The 20,681-nt window shown below is 43.0% G+C and overlaps 1 protein-coding gene across 3 annotated transcripts in view; it reads left to right on the top strand.

Moving 5' to 3' along the window:
* The window catches only part of CAMK1D (calcium/calmodulin dependent protein kinase ID), a 483,186-nt gene that overhangs the window by 233,592 nt on the left and 228,913 nt on the right, over positions 1-20,681 (top strand). The gene's annotated exons all lie outside the window — the stretch shown is intronic.

Below are 20,681 nucleotides of genomic sequence, written 5' to 3'. Positions count from 1 at the left end.
TCAGGAGACTTGACTTCGACATAGGAATTGAAGCCAGAACATTCTTGAGGCACTGTCCTGCAGCCCACAGCATTGCTGACCCATGGTCATTGTTCTTTGGGGGTGATGGTCTCCTCATAGATTCCTACAGATGACTTTGCCATCTGAAGAGGAAGGATTTCTCCTGGGAAGGGCTGCAGTCAGTAAGAGGTGACTGTGAGACACTTGCCATGGGAAGGTTCAGCTGTGATCTGACCCCAAGCAGAGAAAGGTGCCTTTCTTCTCTCAGAGAGGTGCATCCACGGTGTTCCCTAATGGAGGGTGTGGAGGGAACCAACTTCTTCATGCAAATTATACCCATTCAGACTATAGGTTTCTACTTCATTCAGATCCTTGGCTAGTTCTTTGTGCAGTGTGCTGGTTCTAGCTCAATGCGCCAGTTCTCCTGGGCCACCTGGAGAACTGTATTCACCATGTGCCCTCAGCTGCTCACACTCCATCCAAAGACAAGACAGTTACTGAAGTAAACTTGCCAGCTTTATTTGTGCTCTCCTAGAGAGGCGGTGTACTTTCAAAACACCTAGATGGTTACCTGGACACAACATGTCGGTGTTGGCATCATCATCAAACAAGAGCAGCAAACGTTAGCAAGCGCCAAGTGCACACCTAGCTATGCTGGGTGCTGAAGAGCAGAAACATGCATGTGCAGAGTCCTGTTACGTAAGAACTGACATTAAGGCGGACAGCACTGGGAAGCACGTGGGTTTGTAAGTTAGATCTCTTCCCATGCAAGCATTCTAGTCACATTTCCTGGGTGAAGCATCATTGCTTATTAGCTTCAGAAAGACCTCATTCATGCCTTGATTTTCAGTGCCGCTACATGAAAGCAATGGCTGAACCAAGGTCCCCGCTGTGAAAATGGAACTACTTGAAGATATTCAATTGCTTTTCCATTATTCATGTGCATCAGTGGAATAGCATCATGGCAGAGCATCTGCTCCGAGCATGTGATTACGTGTGGCTCCCACTTCAGCCTGGGACCGTTTCATTTCCTACAGCTGCTCTACAGCATGGTAATATCTGAATGATGCAGATAATTTTGCTCAGAAAAGTCTCTCAAGACACATCAGTTTGTGCTATATCCCAGAACAATTTAAACTAGTATTTATTGAGTGCCTACTATATGCTAGGGCACCTTTTTTACTTATTACAGGAAGCACATTTATTTTCAAAAGAAAGTGGAATATGTTTTGGGCCACTCTACTTCCTGGCACATTCAGAACACCCCACCAATACTTTAAATCCCTGGGTCTTACTTTCAAATTTGCCAGTCTGAAAAAATTCTTGCCATTGAGCAACACGGAGAGCAAATGATGGTTGTGATGCCATCTTAGCTGTAAGGATGAAGGAGGACAGTCTGAAGGGTAGAGAAAGGGTCTGTATGGAAGGTTCCTGACTTTTAAGTTGTCAGTAGAGTTTGGGGGGTGTAGGAGATGGGGGGGATGAAGGATGAAACCCAAGCAGATTAACCCTTTAATGAGTGGTTTGTAAATTTCATGCTAACGGCCTTCAAGTTCGCTGCCTGGATATAGCAAATCTATTTTTACTATGTCTACAAAGACCGAAATATCTCAATATGTGTGATGTGATGTAATCTGCATTTGGGGTGGGAGTTGAGTAGGGATTTTTTTAGAGGAGATAACGACTTTGGAATCAGCACAAACATACACAATGACTGTTTAATTATTCAAAAGAATGCTCAGATATTCATAGAATTGAGAAAAGAAATGTAATCTCCCCATAAATTAGAAAAGACAGTAGATGTTTCTGGGGATTGTCTGGCTCCACATGGTCCTATGTCTGATAATTAGTGTTTATCATCATTACTTACTGAGCAGTCATGGGTTCTTAGTATCTTTTTTGGATTACTTGGGGGTGGTATTTGTTTTTGTTTTGAGTTGTAAATTTTTGTTTAAGAGTTTGGTTTAGAGAACCAGCAGTTAGCGTAATGGCTATGTCGCTGGACTCCCACGTAGTTGACCGCGGTTCACGTCCCGGACCCGGTGGCTTAAAACTCATGCCGGGCGCATGTGCGTGCGTGCCCAAGATCCTGAGAGGAGAATGGAGGAGAAGGGATTGTGGCGTGACCATCCCCCCTGGGGGGTGATTTCTCGCTTTCTGTCTCTATGTCTCTCTCCGTCTGACTGGTGAGCCGCACGCACCCTATAGCGAAAAACCTCTCCAAAAAAAAAAAGAATTTGATTTAGACTGTTGTACCTAGAGTGTGTCCTCTACCCTTATTTTGGTGGGGGAGAGTCAGTTCAGTGCCGCTGCCTGTAGGTTCTCACCAGTGACATGATCTCTTGGAGCCTGGATGGTGAAGATGCGGGGAGGGAAGGCAGAGCATCTGGTACACAGGGTCCTGGGAGTTTCAGAACCTCACTGTGCCCACCTGTCCTCATGGAGTAGGTAATGAAGGGTCTCAGGGACAAATCATCTCGAGCAAGGCATGTGAGAAGACCTAGCCTCTTCATTCTGCAGTGCTTTCAAGTTCCCTTCCGATGAGATGCTGCTGTTTCTTTGTGCATTTGGGACATGGCTTTAGGCTTCCCTAGAGTCAGCTTTGGAAGATGGAAAAAAATGCCAACATTGTTTAAGTCCTTTATTATCAACTAGAAGATTCTTGAGTGCTTACATTAGGGCAAAGATAGGCAGTTATCACCAAGTGACCTTGTTTTGTAAGGAGTAGGACAATACAAATATTAAAAAATATCCAGTCTAGAGGAAAAATGGAGAAGAAATTCTCACTTAGGTATATTTGACTCCAGTTTCCTGGTTCTTAAGTAGGGAGCTAGTAGGCTGCCCGGTTCTGATCCAGCATTCTCTTGAACCCTCCTCAACTCAAAAGTATACCAAAACAACAGACCCTGCATTCTAGCTCAGAGTTTACGCTTCATGTCAAGAGGCATAACTAGAAAGAGTCCCCACTCTGTAACTCACTCACATTTTGTTTGTTTTAACAAAATACAGAGGGGTCAATGAACATGTGTTTTAATTCCAAGGAAATTCTAAGCGCTTTATTTAGCAAATGTTGATCTGATGAAATGTTATTTTTTTTCTTTTTGACAACCAGAAAGTTCAATAATGAAAGAGTTTTCACTTTAATTTACTTAACCACATGAACTTTTTGCCCAGAGATCTTTAAGTCCCTATCAATTTTTCATGGTGTGAACTTTTACCCATAAGCATTCCATGTTCTGGAAATAATATGAACAAGTTTGTTTTTTTTTTTAATGACAAATTTTGTTTCAGTTTTGCCTGTATCTCATCTGAGTATACACAGGCATGAAATGAACGCATGTGGTCTGAACTCTCTAAATGTCAGGAGGGCCATGACCTGGCAGGTGTGTGGTGTGGCAGCTTCCTACCACACACCTTAGCTTCAGGTGTGGGCATCTCAATTCAGCCCTCAGAGACAGGTTCTAAACATGACTTGAGGTCATTTGCAGGCTTTCTTCTGACCTGCTGAATCATCCTGACCTTGTTAACTCATTCCAGCTCACCTGGTGTGCTGTTAGTACCTGTAGACAGGGCAGCTCAACTCTTAGAAGACAATAGGAAGACATCTGCTGGTGGTTCCTGCCTGGGGAAAGGGATCCTGTAGCAAGGGCCCCATTCTGCAACCATTCATGGAACATGGAACTTCGGAATCTTTCAGAATTAGGGGAACTCGTGTCTCATCCTTTGAAACACTTCTCCTAGTGGTTGACCTTCTCATGATCTGAGAACTACTTTTTTTTTTTTTTTTAAACGATTAGTTCTTAATCTATCCAAAGTAAAGTCTGATCACAGTAAAAAGCGCAGGAAAGCTCAGAACGAGATCATTGCTCACATCACTTACAATATCTTCTTTACTTCACATCATAGGTAGTATACAGATATCAGGAAATCTCTCAAAACAATTACATTTTCAACCCAGAAAAAGTGTGAACAAACATAATGAAAAAAAGGTTCCTGGTGACAGGAATTAATATATTGGGTTGTTGGCAAAGTCGTGATGCATTTTTGCATAGAAAAACATAGAAAAATTACGTTCATGACTGTTCTGACAACCCAATATTATATAAGAGGGTGATATCTGTAACAGAGCTCAGGCCATGGGAGCATTCTGAATTAGGAGAGTGCGCGTTTTCAGCCTTCCTGCTCAGCAGGTCCATTTTTATCTGTTATTAATTTCCTGTATGCTCAAAACGCCTCTGTTTAAATGTAAGCTAAAAGAAAAGGCAATAGATAATTTTTGAACACTTAAGTGAGGAATTATTTGTGGAGTACCGTCATCATTTCAGGCTCTGTGCCTATAGAGACACTTGGGGGCTATCCTACCTGCATGCTTGGCCTCTGCATGGAAATTTGGGCATTGAAGACATCAATGCACAGACCAGTGGTGTGTCTTGAACCCCAATCTTATTGAGCCTGTCTTTCCAACTGCTTGTTTGGGATTTCCCAATCCATCTTCTGCAGTTATTGCAAGCTCAGCATATCCACGTTCCAAGTTCCTTACTCCTCAAACAGACTGGCTCTTCCCACTGTGTCTTCTCAGTTAGTGAGGCCAAGACCAGAAACCTGGGATTCATTTCCAGAGATGATGTCACCCTTCCACCTCCCATATCCATTCTACACGTCTGTTTACTGGTTCATTAGACCATATCACTTTAGCCTCTGAAATGTGTCTTGTCTGTCATTTAACTCTCCAAAACCCACTACCATCATCGTTGTCCTTTTTTTTTTTTTCTTTTTCATTTTTTCTTTTTATTCATTTATTGTGCTTTTCCAAGACTCCAGGTCTCGTACTCAGACTCTGGTTGACTTTGTGGGAATCCAGCACCTTACCCACCATGACACCTGCTGGCCCCAACCATTATTGTCTTTTACCTAGACTATGGAAATTGCCTCCTTAACTGACGCTCTCTCCTACTCCCCACCCTCCGCCCTCTTCCAATTCATCCTTCATCTTTTTGTCTGAGTAGAACCTTCTGTGTCAGAGCACACCTCAGGGCAGTAATGAGAAAGGGGTCTTGGGCGGTAGTCAGCTGATAATGGGGTTTGCACCTGTTGGAGATCTTCTCAACAGCTTTCGCACTTGATTCTTTCCTAAAACATGTCCCTGATCACACCACTCCCTTGTGTACAGACCTTTGCTTGCTTCTCCTTTGTCTCCAGGAAAAAGAACAAACTACTTAATTTTGCTCGCCCAAGCCAGTCTTTGCAGTCTCACGTTTCACTCCTACCCAGCCCTTAAACATACCTTCTAGTTGTAACGTACTGGGACTTACCATTTCCTGGGAACTCACTCACCTAGAGGTCTCTTGGGACTTGCAGTTCTTGGGGGAACTTTCCAGAAGTGCTTAGTTGATGGTATTTACAGTCTCAGGAACTTGAGGGTCACTCTTAATTATCTCTAGTTGACTCCTTCCCAAGAATAATAGTGATTTACCACCTCTAACTTGCAAATGATATTCTGAGCATTTTTAGGAATTGCTTCAAATGTTTTAGATTCCAGTAAACTTTAGTGTCTATATTGATCATGTGTTCTCTGTTTATGGGTACAGAAAGTAAAGGGCTTGATTCCTGCAGTTGCTGGAAATCAGCAAAACTGGGAAGAGGGAGTGACTGTATTGATAGGATGAAGCATGTCCAAACTTAGTTGATCACAAAACCCTTCTTTCCTAGAGAGGTGTGTACCTTAGAACCATGCTTTAGGAAATACTGGTCTATTACAGTATATTTATTTTGCAGTGACTCCAGCTAAGTCCTGGACAGAGAAGTTCATGAAAATAGGAAGTGACAGAGTTGAGACAAGCACCTGGATGTCCTGCCCTCCAGGTTAGGCACCTCCCTATGGTTATAAAGGCTTCTCATGTAGAGTGAGAAAATGGAAAGAAGCCTGTGCATGTGGGCCAGACACACGCACGCACACACACACACACACACACACACACACACACACACACACCCTTTAGCCAGAGCTGGCGCTGGATGGTAGGTAGTGTTTGCATCCGTCTGTTCACCTGCTCATCTCTTCTTGGAGCCTGGTGATCCCAGGCCTCTGGGGGCCACTCTCAGACCCCCAGTGGTATTGTTCCACCCTCTATTCTGTGGGGGCCACTTTCAGACCCCCAGTGGTGGTGTTCCACCCTCTATTCTGTGGGGGCCACTCTCAGACCCCCAGTGGTGGTGTTCCACCCTCTATTCTGTGGGGGCCACTCTCAGACCCTCAGTGGTGGTGTTCCTTTCTCTATTCTATGGGGGCCACTCTCAGACCCTCAGTGGTGGTGTTCCACTCTCTATTCTATGGGGGCCACTCTCAGACCCTCAGTGGTGGTGTTCCACCCTCTATTCTGTGGGGGCCACTCTTGGAACCCCAGTGGTGTTGTTCTGCCCTCTATTCTGTGATCCAAGAATGACTTCCAGAGTACAGCTCCTGTCCACTGCCTTCAATGGGCTGTTTAAAAGAGGCCACCTTCTCGGGAGTGAGTGGGTGCAGTAGGAGGCCCTAGGGGTGAAAGTGCTATTGCCGGCCCCCAGAACACACCACTTGTGTGGCTGCAGTTTGGCAACAGTTCTGCCTCAGCCCAGGGCTGCCCTTGGATGTGGCCACTGGTGACCTTTCCCTTCCTCTCCCTTTGGCAGGAAGCTCTTGGAAACAGGACTTACTGGGAAACCAAAAGTAAACAGCTCAGCCTCTCCCCAGGGCCTGGGGAGGCCGTGGCCTTGGGCTGAGGGTTGATGCCAGCAGCCACTCAGTCTATGGGGATGTCAGGAGGTTGCAGGGACCTGGAACCACAGGGCAGAATCTCGCACAGATCTTTGGAGTCCTTGCCCCTAGGGACAGGTTGTTACTGAGGTTGGACCTTCCTCCTCATGTTTGTTTTGCAGCCATGCAGCTTAAGGTTGGAAACAAACAGAATAGCTCTTCACTTTGAATTAAAGCAAGTGATGTAGTCCTCGTTACACAGAGAGGTCCAAAGGGGAGGGACCCCAGGGCCCCTCACTATAGAGCATACCTAGGGGTAGCTAGAGGAGGGTCAGCCATACAGACACCAGACAAGTCCCGAGGACAGGCCAGCTCATGTCTAGCATCCTTCCCAGCCCTCCTCCCCAGCCCTCTTCCCCTTCACATGTTTGGCTGAGCTCGAATTGAGGTTCCAAAGACAGAAAAAAATCAGTAGATAAAGCTTTGGCTCTGAGATCCACCAGGTAGTTATAGGTATTGTGAACTGTCCTCATAGGGTAGGGCTCGGGACGGAGAGCAGGTATTTCAGTTCACTTCCTATGACTGACTGTGAGAAACATCCTCCCCTCTTACTCCTGATTTGCTCCTGTCATCTATATAATCAGGGCTCCCATTTACCAATCACCTGTGGTATCCCACGCTCCAGGATGAACACTTAGTTGTATGATCTCTTGTAATCTTTCTAAGGAGGCTGGGGTTATATTATAATGCATATTTTGTAGATGAGAAACTTGAGGCTCCTCTTACCTATGTTCCCTAGGAAGGAAATGATGAAAAAAAATGTAATTTTTTATTTCCTTTACAATAGTGACAGAAAGACAAATACCCTAAACAGGGTCTCATATAGTGATTTCCCAAGCCTTCCCAGTCAGCCAGCCTTGTGGGTACGTAGGCGACTGGGGAACTGGTCACTTGATCTTCCATATGGATCTGGTATCACTTGAGCAGTGTGTTACTGCTGTGCCCCCGAGCCAGCCCAGAAGTAGCGAATTAAGCCAGATCTATCTTTCCTGTCCACACCTGCACAGGAAAGATAGATATGGCTTCACTTCACTCTTAGAGTGGGCCAGACTTTGCCTAGCCAGCTGACCTTTGACAAAGGGGAGAAGGAATATCTGAAACTCAGCAATAACATAGCACCTTGGTGTGATGTTCTGAAATCTGTTCACTCCTTGACTAGAGGAACTGAATATATGTTTCTCCTTGCCATGAAGGGAGGAAGCAGAAGGAAGGAAGGTCAGTGCGGCATTCATATTTGGTGGTTAGGTGATAGGACATGGTGGTCAAGGGATGGGTGCTGAGGCTGCCTAGGCAACCTCAGTCTTCAACTACAGAAGGCAATGGAGCAGATTCCTTTTCTTCTCTGTTCCCCATTCCTCCCGCTGTACAGAGAGGCTAGTAGGAGTGCTTGTTTTGAAGGCAATGTGACAGTGAATTAATATTCATGAAACACCAAAAACGGTGCATGGCCCGTGCACATATTCCATGAATGTTACCTGTTTGTGTTAGTTGTGGTTTTCTGTGTGTGTGGTTTTTTCTTTCCTTCTTCATTTCTACCCTCAAATATGTCTAAATAGTTCTAGAAAAACACTAGCTCTTCTCCTAATGCTACATACCTCCTGGACCAGTTGGAAATCCCATGAATTTATGATCTTTAGGGAGCACAGAGGGAGTTTAAAATGAGAAATTTGAAAGTTGTGTGTTTCTGTTGGTCATGTGGAAGTTCTGCCTGTATTCTGAGGCCAGATTGGAAGAGTATGGGGAACTCTCACCACAGAGAGGTAACTCCATCGAATAGGTGTTTAATGTCAGCAGAATCATTTAGTAAATGCAATCTTTAGTGATATACTCAAGGTTTATTTTTGTCCTTGGATGGTTTTGGTTAGAGGTATGAAGCTGTTTACTCTAATGAAAAGATGTGTGAGTGATCAGGAAATAGCGCTGTGTTAGTCTTTTCTCCTCCGTCTTTTACCAGGGTGTCATTTGGGGCCACATTATTTCATTACCGTGGCTCAGTTTTGCTGCTCTGAGTAGTGGCTGGAGTACCAGCTTTGAAGCCTGGCAAGGCTGGTGATAATCCCACTTCGACAGTCGCTCCCACCCCTCGAAGCCTTTCTTTCCTGTCAGTAGTGAAATGGAGATGTTGACAGTGTGACTTCAGAGGATAGCGATCTGGCCTTGGATTCTTTGGGGCCCACTCGCAGCATCCCTGAACAGGCTCTGCATCGTCTGCAGACACAGACCTTCCAAGGAGTATGTGGCATTAATTAATTACCCCAAGGATCTGAATCAAGTAATAACTTGGAAGATTGTTTGGATCTTGCCTTGGATTCTGTGGGACCCACCCACCAGAAGGTGGAGCCACCAGCAGCAGTGAGCTTGGGAGAAGGGTCACATCTGTGTGGCTTAGCTTCTCTGGGCCTCGTTTCCTCCGAGGAAGCTCTGGCAGCCTGTGGAAGTGCATTTTGATCATCTTCCACGGGGGAGACCCGCAGTTGGTCTTCAGAGACTGAGAAGGGGGTGAGCTGGGCTACCTAATTCAGGGGTCAGAATTAGCCTACCCAACGATCTAGAATCAAGTCTTCCCATTGGCTTGTCAGGAATAAAGCTGACATTTTCATCTCCATCCTCGGTGTGTGTCTTCTCAGTCTCATTTTTCTGTTTAACTTAACTGAAGAAGGGGACGTTATTGCTTTAGGGCGCTTGGCAGATGGTCACTGTCAGATGGCAGCGGGGGCTGGAATGATGTCAGTGTCTAAGGAGAGCATTTGGGATCAGAGAATCTGAATCTTCAACCTGCCATCATACAAGACGCAGCCTTGGTTATGCCACAAGCACGACATCTGCACCTCAATATTCCTCATCCACGCACTGCGAGAAATATATGCACTGGGTCTTCCTGATTAGGAGAACAGGCAGAGCCTGACACTGAAAACACACTGGTATTGTATGCGAAAATGTGTGTGCAGCTGCTCTTTTTTGTGTTACTTCTTTTTTATGCCAGAGGACATTTGCACACCCGTGAGAGAGGGAGAACACATTTCCCAATGAGGTATGATCACGCTGCAATTCTTTTTCCTCCGAGTCACCATCCTGTCATGATCTTAGGCACTTGCTCATGCCCCTGATGTATTTTTCAAGCCACCAGGGCTGGGATTTGAACCCTTACAGCTATGTAGGACCTGCCTTCCTCTGAGTAGAGCTTAACTGTTGTGCTATAAGCCTGGGCTCAGTAATTGTTTAAGAGAAGGGAATAGAGTAACATCCCGATGAGTTACTTTGTGGGGGCATTTCAGGCACCACTTCCTAGGCTTCTAACATGGGCTGGTTGGGAAGGCTTTCAGAATGGGCAGAGCAGATACTTCCAGCTACATTTGTTTGTTTCCTCCCTTCCCTTTTATTTTTCCTTCCCTCTCTCTTTCTCTATTGGGCTTTAAAGCCAGCTAAAAGTTTATCACTTACATGTCTCATCCCCTCCATTAGCAAGGATAACCAGGGCTCACTGTGTGAGAATCTTCTAATAAACTATCCCACAGCATCACTGTAAAGGGTAAATTACTCTTGAGAGGTGTTGCGGGTTTTGTAATGAGAAGAATTCAGAAAAATCTCCTAGGCCATTTGGTGAGGTGTTAATTTCCCAGGAACCTCTCCCTACACTCTTGGCATTTGCTCAGCATGTCTGAGCAGGCCCTGCCTCTGCTGCAGGCAGAGAAGCAGAAACCCAGGTAGTACCTGGCACCTGCTAATTACTCCAGGGATCTGAAGAAGTAATAACTTTGAGGTTTGTTCAGATCTATCAAGAAATGTTCCTACACAGACACCAAGATACTCTTGCTTTTAAAAATAAAAGTTTAAACCCAGAGGGTGGTTTTTATTTTTATATTTTTAGCAAAGTGAGATTTAATAACAGAACAAAACAAAAACAGATCCACTTAAGAAAATATACAGAGATGGATGGAACTAACCACAGACTTGGATGGTTTAAAGTATTATTCTCTTTGTGTGGAGAGATTTAAGACTGTCAGGTTTTATGTGACAGTTTTTATTCTTCCACAATACATTCATATTTGCCACTCAGGCAGTGGCAGGAAAGAGCCACAGGTACTGTTTCATGATATAAAATCCAGCCATATGGGGTATGAGCCACAGGTTGTGTTTCATGATATAAAATCCAGCCATATGGGCCTGAGAAATGGCGCTTATAAAGAATCAATATTACAAATCAGAAAGATTCTGAGTAAATAGGAGTCAGGAACAATTTCATTTATTCAATGAATGTAATACACAAGAACTTGTATTGAAATGCAGAATATCTACTTTTACAAACTCCCCATCTCTCTCTCTCTCTCTCTTTCTCTCTTTCTCTCCCCCTCTGTTTTCCTCAACCATACGTTGGAACAAACTCTCGGGATACGCAAACTAAAAAGACATTGGCTGACAATGGCCATGTGCGTAGGCCCATCAGGGCTCTTACCGGCCCATGTAAATTGGGCAGGTTATTGCAGTTCTGCAAGTGTCAGGTGTCTCATGGAGAAACCATAGGACTGTGTGAACAGTAAGTAGAATAATCTATGTAAAGCACTTGGGGTAATGCCTGGCAGAGAGTAAGTGCCAAGAGCAGCTGCTTGTCACTACTGTTTTTCTTACCGTAGCTGCAATTCCAAGTCCTTGGCTTCCAGCTCCTTATCCTCTGCAGAGGGGCCATGCAAGTAACCAGGCATTCATCTTGTTGGAGCTAAGGATTTGGGGTGTTCTAGAAATGGGTGGAGCCCATGTGCAGGTCCAGTGGCCTGGTGGTTAAGGGAGTTGGATCCCACATGACTGACTACAGCTCAAATCCTGGTTCCATTGGCTTGAAAAACAATCAAGGCACATATGTGTACATACCCCAAATCCTGACAGGATGAGAAATGGGGGAAAAGGGATTATGGTATGACTATACCCTATTGGGGGAGGTTTCTTCCTCTCTTCCCCCCACCCCCATCCTCTCTGTCTCTATAACTATTAGAAGAAAAAAAGTCCATGCAAAATAAAGAAGTGCTCATAGCCCAGACCAGACAGGTCAGGGAAGCCTTTCTGGAGGAAGTGATGACCAGCTTTGACTTAAAGGACATATTACAGTGATCGAGGAGAAAATGGTGGAGAACACCAACATTTCAGGGCCTGATGGGGAAAGAGGAGCTCAAGAGCCTGAGAAAATGTACTTAGAAACAGTAAAAAGGTCAGCAGAGTCCTAGTTGCTAAGAATGAGAGGGAGCTCAAGAAGGAAGGGATCAATTGTGAAACAGTCTGGAGATTCAAGAACAATAAGGACTGGAAAGTGTTCAATAGATTTGGCAACAAAAAAATCTTTTGTGCTTCCATGAAGACTATTTCATTCAAGCGTTAGGGAAGCAGCTTGGTGGTGCATTGGTGTATGTGTAACAACTAGTTTTTGGGATGGGGTTGAGAAGAGGAAGAAGCCCTGGTATGTAGTATTTGCCCATTTCCATGGTGTAAATACTTCCAATATGACTGATTTAAAGCACCAAATCGAGGTTACCAAATGCAGCCTGAGAGGCAATGTTTATGGCACCTTTTGAGAGCCAGTTCTAGTTGGCTCCAGAATGACTGAGGCAACCTGACCTCAGCAATCACTGCAGAGTGGCCAGAAGTTAAAGCAGGTGTGGGCAGATAGCCAAAGTTTCAAGTTCATACACTTTCTATATCATTAAGGTTAAAATGTGGTAATGTATCTGCTGTCCTCAGGACAGCTGCCCTCAGTTAAATCTTGATCCAGCTTCCACTGTCCAGGCTCACTTCTGTTTCTCTGGTACTTCTTCCCTTGTTCATCTCTCTCTCAGAAACACCTGTCGTCTCTTTGTGAAGAAGCTTAAACCAAAAAAGGAGGGCTTTAAGCAGGGTCTGTCTCTACCACATTTTAAGATGGAGGGTGCCCTGACCAGCTGACCCAATATTTAGGTCCACTTGGCAGGGACAATCTTAGGAGTGGAAGGTGACTTGTTTTTCATATTTAAAAAATATATACTTATTTATTTATTTAATAAATAATTTTATATAAATAAAAATAAATGAGTTTTGCTATAGGTTTTGTGTGCTCATGAGAGAGAGAAAGAGAGAGGTAGAGACAGAGAAAGAGGAAGTGAGAAATCACTCCCCAGGGAATGGCCATGCCACAATTCCTTCTCCTCCATTCTCCCACTGGGATTTTGGGCATGCATGCACACATGCCCAGTGTGATTTTTAAGCTGCTGAGTCTGAGTCTCAAACTGCAGGTGACTGGTTATGTGGGAGTCCAACACCTTCACCACCATGCCACCTTCTGCTCCCCATCCCCTGATTTTCATCTCTTAACCTCCCAGGTGGATGATCTGACTTTGGGCTTACGAAGCAACTTTTGATCTTAATTTGGTTTCTCAAGTAGACTTCCTTCACTTGAATGAAAGTCTATTATCTAGCTAACCATGACCAGGCTCTGTTTTGGGAGACTTTATCTTCAGAGACTATGATTGCCAAGTAGAATGAGTGTCCCTGTCCCTGTCTCTAGACCTGACTAGATAGTTTATGTCTGGTATCTCTGTCCATTGAGATCATTGGCAAGAAGAAAGATCAGTGAGACCAGAAACTGAACATCTCTCTTACAATTCAGGAATACTTGACCCTAATTTTCTTCAAGGAATCTATTTGTAGTATCCTTAAACTCTTTGTCTAGAAACTCAAGGTTTCAGGAAACCTAAAAACAAAACAAAAAAAAGATAAAACAAAAAGTTTTTCTATGAGCACTAGTTTGAGAATGTGTATCCAGAGTTTTATTCTTCAAAATTGGCATCTGAGTATGATAGATGGTTCCCCGAAATGGTCAGCTAGTGCTTGTGACAGCAGCCTAGTGGTGTAATATCACAGCCTTCGCTGTTACATGAGACTGCAAAAAGCCATTAATAAAAAACAGGGCAGTGTTACTGCAGTCCTGATTGAATTTTCACTGTATGGAATATGGGAAATAGCCTTGTATGCTGTAAACTTTCTTATGGTTTGAAGCTTTGGCACCAATTTCAGCACTTTTACCTTAACAGTTGTTGAGGGTCAGGGAGAATTTTTCTTATCAATAGCTACCACTTAGCTTTGCTAACTCTTATTCTTCTAGACTGGCTGACTCTGTTCTGATTATTTTTTTTAAAAAAGAATAAAAAGTAAATAAATTGGGACCATCAGTTAGCATAATGGTTATGTCGCTGAACTCCCATGTAGCCAACTGCGGTTCGAGTTCCAGATCTGGTGACTTAAACTCATACTGGGCTCATGTGTGTGCATGCCCAAGATCCCGAGAGGAGAATGGAGGAGAAGGGATTGCGGCATGGCCATCCCCCCGGGGGGTGATTTCTCGCTTTCTTTCTCTCTGTCTCTCTCTGTCTTTCGGGCGAGTGCATGCGCCCTATAGCAAAAACCTCTCCAAAAAAAAAAAAAAAAGTAAATAAATTGAAAGACCTTTAAGGACATTATTTGCCTGAACTAAACTGAAGATGAGGGTATATATTTTACTTCTTTCTCTCTCTGTTATTTCTATTTTTGATTTGTAAATGTGTCTGTAATTGCAATGCCTGGAATCATTGGCTCATAAAAAGGTCAGATGGGGGACAGTAGGTGGTGTAGTGGTTAAGGCATTGGACTCCCATGTGGCCAGCCACAGTTCAAATCCTGGACTAGCAGCTTGAAACTCATGCCAAGCATGTGTGTGTATGTGCATTCCCAAAATCCTGAGAGGAGAATGAAGGAGAAGGGATTGTTTCAGTCCCATCTGCCCCAGTGGGAGTGATTTCTTTCTTTCTATCGCTGTCTCTCAGGCAAGCACACATGCCATATAGCAAGAAGATCTAAAAAAGTACAAAAAAAAAAATCAGATGAAAAGATCTTTGACCATCTGAAGGACACCTTCCCAATGTAGGAATATGGTCTGTTGAATCCTAAACAGGACTATTAGCAATGGAGAAGTTGCTGCTTTATCCTTTGGGGACAACTTAACTATTAGGAAATTCATTTTTAGATTTGAATCTGTTGCTTTTTAAGTTTTGTGGCATGGGTAATAACAATGATGGTGATGGAAAATTTTATTGAGTGCTTACTCTGGGTTCAATACTATGCTTAAGACTTAATGTATCACCTTATTTAATCTTTGCAAGAAAATTTCAAGATAAACAGTATTTCTGATTTTACACAGAAAACTCAAAGGAAAAAAGAAGAATGTAACTTTTCCAATGTGGGAGTCTGACTACAGTCTGTGTTGTAACACTGTGTCCACTGGTTCCTCTTGGTTTTCTCTGGTCCACCTTTTATACTCACTCACTCCCTTAGCCACCCTACCTGACTCCCAAACCAGGTAAGATTTCCATGCCCCTCCATTTGTCTCCTGTAATGTTAGTAGTTTTGTAGTATTACTAGAGCCAACTCCCAGTACTTTAGGTGTGAACTTAACTTTCCAACAAACATACAATGGTACCGCTTCTTGGATAGTTACAGACAAGGTGTTAAATTGGTATAAGGCTTCATTTACCTTTTATGGCAGTTATGTCACATTATTTTATTCTTGCCATAACTGAGTTTTTTTTAACTGAAATCCACAGAATTTCACTCACAAACACTCTCACTGTTAATCTACAGCTGCTTCATACTCATGCTTCCTTTTTTTTTTTTTTTGAGGTTTTTGCTATAGGGCGCATGCACTCACCAGACAGACAGAGAGAGACAGAGAGACAGAAAGCGAGAAATCACCCCCCAGAGGGGATGGCCAAGCCGCAATCCCTTCTCCTCCATTCTCCTCTTGGGATCTTGGGCACGCACGCACACGCACCTGGCGTGAGTTTAAGCCACCAGGTCCAGGACTCAAACCGCGGTCGACTATGTGGGAGTCCAGCGACATAGCCATTACGCTAACTGCTGGTCCCCTCATGCTTCCTTTTTAGGCTAACTATTACAGTTAGCCCTCTGTGTTCATGGATCGAATTCCTTCCACATCTGTGGATGCGAAACCCATGGATATGAAGGGTCAACTAGAAGGGACTTGAGCATCCACAGCTTTTGGTATTCAAGGGAGATCCCGTTTATAATCTCCTGGGGATTACCAAGGGATGACTGTACTATTGAGTCATTGGGAAAGTCATGACACATTTTTGCATAGAAAAACATAGAAAGATATGTCATGACTTTCCTTAATATATTTTAGCTCAAGGGAGGCAGTATAGGATACTGACTTAAGAGAAGTAAACTACCTCGATTCTCAGACCAGTTTCTCCAATTAGTAGCTAGGTCATCTTGAGCAATTTGCTTTTTAAAAATTATTGTAATTATATTATATTGACAGATAGTAATTATACATATTTATATTTATTGGGTAGAGTGTGATGTTTCGTTACATGTGTACAATTCATAATGATCCAATCAGGGTAATTATCATTTATATCACCTCAAACATTTTTTATTCTGTTGTGTTGGGAGCATTCAAAATCCTATCTTCGACCTTTTAAAAAATATACATAAAAACATTGTTACATATAGTTGTCCTACAATGTCATTGAACTCTAGAAAGTATTTCTCCTGTTTCACTGCAATTTTGTATCTCTCCCTTCCCCTTCTTAGATTCCCATGTACAATAGGACCCTCTGGCTCATTCTGAACAAAATGTTAAAGTAGTCTAAGGGTCACTTTCTAGGTGGTAGTTCCAGTAACCACTGTCCTACTCTCTGCTTCTGTGAGGTCAGCTTTTAGCTTCCACATGTGGGAGACACATGTGTTACTTCTGCTGTGCGTGGCTTATTCCACTCAGCATAATGTCTTTCAGACTCATCCATGTTGCTGTAAATAACAGGGTCTCCTTTTTTTTTTCCTGGAAGAATAGTATGCCATTGTGTATGTGGATCATATTTTTACTTTATCTTAGCCGAAAGGCTGAGAAGTGATTGTATACCACGTTTTGTTATCCATCCACTTTCTGTTGATGGACGTTTAGATGGTTCTATGTCTTGGCTACTGTGATCAGCGCTGTAGTAAACGTAGGAATTGTGCAATTACTTGACTTTTTTATGTCTCAGTTTACTTGCCTATAAAATGGGCATGATAATATCACTTACCTCATTAGGCAATGAGAATTCCATCAGTTACTGTTTGGCAGTTCTTAGAACACAGCCTGGCATGTAGTAAGTGCCCAATAAATGTTGTTGTTATACCCCAGCTTTGTTGTTGTTATGTGCAAAATGAATCCAGATCACCGACAAAAATATTAAACTGTGGGCTGATGCTATATACACATTTAACTTAAACAGGTCCAACCATATGCATCTCTTTTTAATGTAATTAAAAATACTGAGTGGTTTTAGTTTGCATATGCTCTTTTGTAATATCCACGGTTTTATATATTACATAGTTCTAATTATGTATTACTTTATTTGGTTGAACACATAAAAATACATATACCATACTTTATGGGCAATTTAAAGAATTTTCAAGGGAAATTCTGACTACTTACATATATATTTTTTGCCTTTCTTGCTGATTCATAGCCTAGCATATTTGAAGTTTTGACCAAGTTTAGGTAGAAGGAGTCTGTGATAAACCACCAAGGCCCTCTACCCTACCTCCCTCAGAGTGACTCTCATTTGTGTGCCTCCCCATCCATACAGCTCATTAACCATGAAGAAACCCACAGGGAGCATTATAGGGCTTCTTGCTATTATAATACAGGTAGATGGATGTATTTTTGTACCCTGACTCTTTGCATACAAGCCATACCAGTTATTGTGTTAGGAACCACTCACCTGAAGAATTGACCAGAAGTTGCTGCCCTTAAAAGAAGGGTGTGTGTTCAGGTAATACAACACAGTATAGTGAGGTGAACACATTTCCAAGTAAACATCATTGTAGCGGCTGCCAGACCTGGGTGCTCAGAGAAGGCAGTGTCTGAAATGGATTTAAAAGGATGAAACAAGTTTGTGGAGCTGGAGAAGGTCATTTAGAGAAAGACTAGCATGTTAGAACCTGAGGTCCAAGAGGGTATTTGAAGTAATAGGTGGAAGAAGCAAAACCAGAGCCCTCAGGGGGTTGGAGCCATTGGTAGCTCTAAGTAAGAGGAACTCACTGCTTTCAACTCTTGATTGAGGTTCTCTACATTTATATTGCATTTCAATCTAAATGTGGAACTGTATCTGAGTTACTAATTTCATCAATTATAGCTTCTAGAAGGAAATTGTTAAGTTCTTTGCCTGTCTTTGGAAATGGAACTAAGGAAAGGAGTCTGTGTGTGTATGTGTGTGTGTGTGCTGACATGCATGCATGTGTGTATATTTAGGTGTGTATAGAGGAGTCTGTGTGTGTGAATGTGCATATGTGTATGGCTGTGTATGAGTCTGTGTGCATGTGTGTGTTTGAAATACAATGAAAAGTTTGTAAGGAAATATGAAGAAATTAAATTAGTTTACTTCTTAGAGGGAAAGTTTGAATATTATATTAAAAATTATTTAATTTTATTTATCATCATCATTATTTAAAAAAAATTTGCTACAGGGCACATGTGCTCACCAGGGAGACACAAACAGAGAGGAAGATAGAGAAAGTGAGAAAGGAAGCCCCCAGATCTGGGACTCTTAACTGCGGTTGGTCATGTGGGAGTCCATTGCCTTAGCCATGATTCCACCTGCTAGCCCCAAATATTGTATTTTTATATAATATTTCAAAATGGACTGAGTGACCAAACATGCATGATTTTGGTCACTACTCACAGTAGCCAACACTGTTGATGTGACAGGCTTCAGATTGTATATGTGCTGCCAAAGCAAGCATTAGGCTACCGACTCGGTTATAAACCCTTTCCATGAATTAGGTCATTTCATTTCCAAATCAGCCTTTCAGATACCCACCCTTCACAGAAAAATCCCAAGGGCAGAGGGATCAAATATCTGCTTCACAGCTAAGGGGGCAGAGGAGCCAGGCTAGGAGCCCAGGTGGTCTGGTCTGCCCTCTGAGTCCACACAGCTAGCTGCTTGTACTAGTCTATTGTGTTGCTGATAACAGAAATACATGAGTCAGGGTAGTTTTAAAATAGTAGAGGCTTGTTTAGCTCATGAGAAGTCCAAGATCAAGGGACTATATCTGGTGAAGGTCTTCCTGTGGGTATGGGCTTTCTGTGTGTCACAGTAGTGCAGGGCATCACGTGGCAGACAGCAAATGCGTATGTACCCATGTCCATGCGTGTGTCTGTGTCTTCTTGGGTTAATCATGAGGCCTCTGCACTGATAACCTCTTCCAATCTCAGTCACCTCCCAAAGACCCCCTTTAAAAAATAATTATTAATTTTATTATTATAATTATTTAATTTGCAGCAGGGCGTGTGTGCTCATGAGAGAGAGAGAGAAAGAGAAAGTGAGGAAGGAAGCAGGTCTAGGACTTGAACCGTGGTCGGCCATATGAGAGTCCAGCACCTCAACCATGATTCCACCTGCTGACCCCAAAGACCCCACTTTTAAACAACAAAATCAGCCTGAGTATTCACTCTTTCAACCCCATTACAATGGCTCACCAGATTTCAGTACATGAATTTTGGGGAGACACATTCAAGCCATAGCATCACTAAATTATATGACATCCACTTTAGCAGCACTTGTTAAGCTTGTGTGTTTAGGGGATGTGGTGAGGGGAGTTGTGGCAGGAAATTTGGCTTTGGGATTGTCTTTGCATTATTTGTCCCTGTCAGTCACAAGAGTTCAAGACATGTTGTAATCAACTGAGCACTTCCCCATGAGTGTCCCTTAAACGAAGTGAGTGGTAGATTTGTTTTCCTCAAGGACACACACAGCCAGTAGGATTTGAAAGAAAGTTATTAGTTGACAATGCATTTAAGCTTCGCAGTAAAATTACTAGCATGTAAAGGAAACATTATTGTTAAACTATTTAACTGATCAGTTTGTACTATTATTTTCTATAATTTTTTCATAATGACCAAAGCAATATATGTTATAGAAGCCAAATCAGAAAAAATATAGAAATGTAAAAAAGAAAGCACTCAGAATTCCACTCTCCAGAAATCCCCACTGGTGACTTTGGCATCATTTATGTCAGATATACTACTCATCATCTCCCCCATCCTCTACAGATGTATTAGTTCACATCAGCCTTGATGGCTAGAAAATGAGAGACTTCAGAGCATGGCAATTTATATTCCCTGCTTCCAGAAGAGCTATTTATTAACTTTGAGAAAAGAAGTAATTTTCCAATTTTCTACCCTACATTCATCTGCTTTTTTTTAAAGTTTATTTTTAAGAGAGACAGGCATGTGTGTGCACGCATACACACACACACGAGCACACACAGGTATACTTGATAAGTTCTCGTCATATCACAATCCGCCTCACCCTTCAATATACCAGACAACCAGGGCCACAGGGATTGGAGGGCACACCCAGCATGTTCAGGTCAACCTGGGATCTAAACCAGGGCCTCCCATGTGGCTTCAGTATCTTGCATTGGTACCTTCCCTCCCACACCACTGTGACTGACACTGAATCTGTTAATCTGTTTTCTGACCCTGGGACCAAATTTTTTTTTTTTTTTTCGGAGAGATTTTTGCTATAGGGCACGTGTGCTCGCCAGACACAGAGAGAGAGACAGAGAGACAGAAAGCAAGAAATCACCTCCCAGGGGGGGATTGCCATGCCACAATCCTTTCTCCTCCGTTCTCCTCTCGGGATCTTGGGCATGTATGCACACGCGCCTGGCCTGAGTTTTAAGCCACCGGGTCCGGGACGCGAACCGTGGTTGACTACATGGGAGTCCAGCGACATAGCCATTACGCCAACTGCTGGTCCCAAATATTAAGGTGCTGATTGGTGAGCACACCCTTACTTTGGCTTTTCTAGTGGCTGGGATA

The sequence above is a fragment of the Tupaia chinensis genome, unplaced genomic scaffold, assembly GCF_000334495.1.
Source record: "Tupaia chinensis unplaced genomic scaffold, TupChi_1.0 Scaffold000275_1, whole genome shotgun sequence".
Classification (NCBI taxonomy): Eukaryota; Metazoa; Chordata; class Mammalia; order Scandentia; family Tupaiidae; genus Tupaia; species Tupaia belangeri.
The sequence above is the reverse complement of the archived record's forward strand: the minus strand, read 5'-3'. Positions and strand labels throughout refer to the sequence as shown.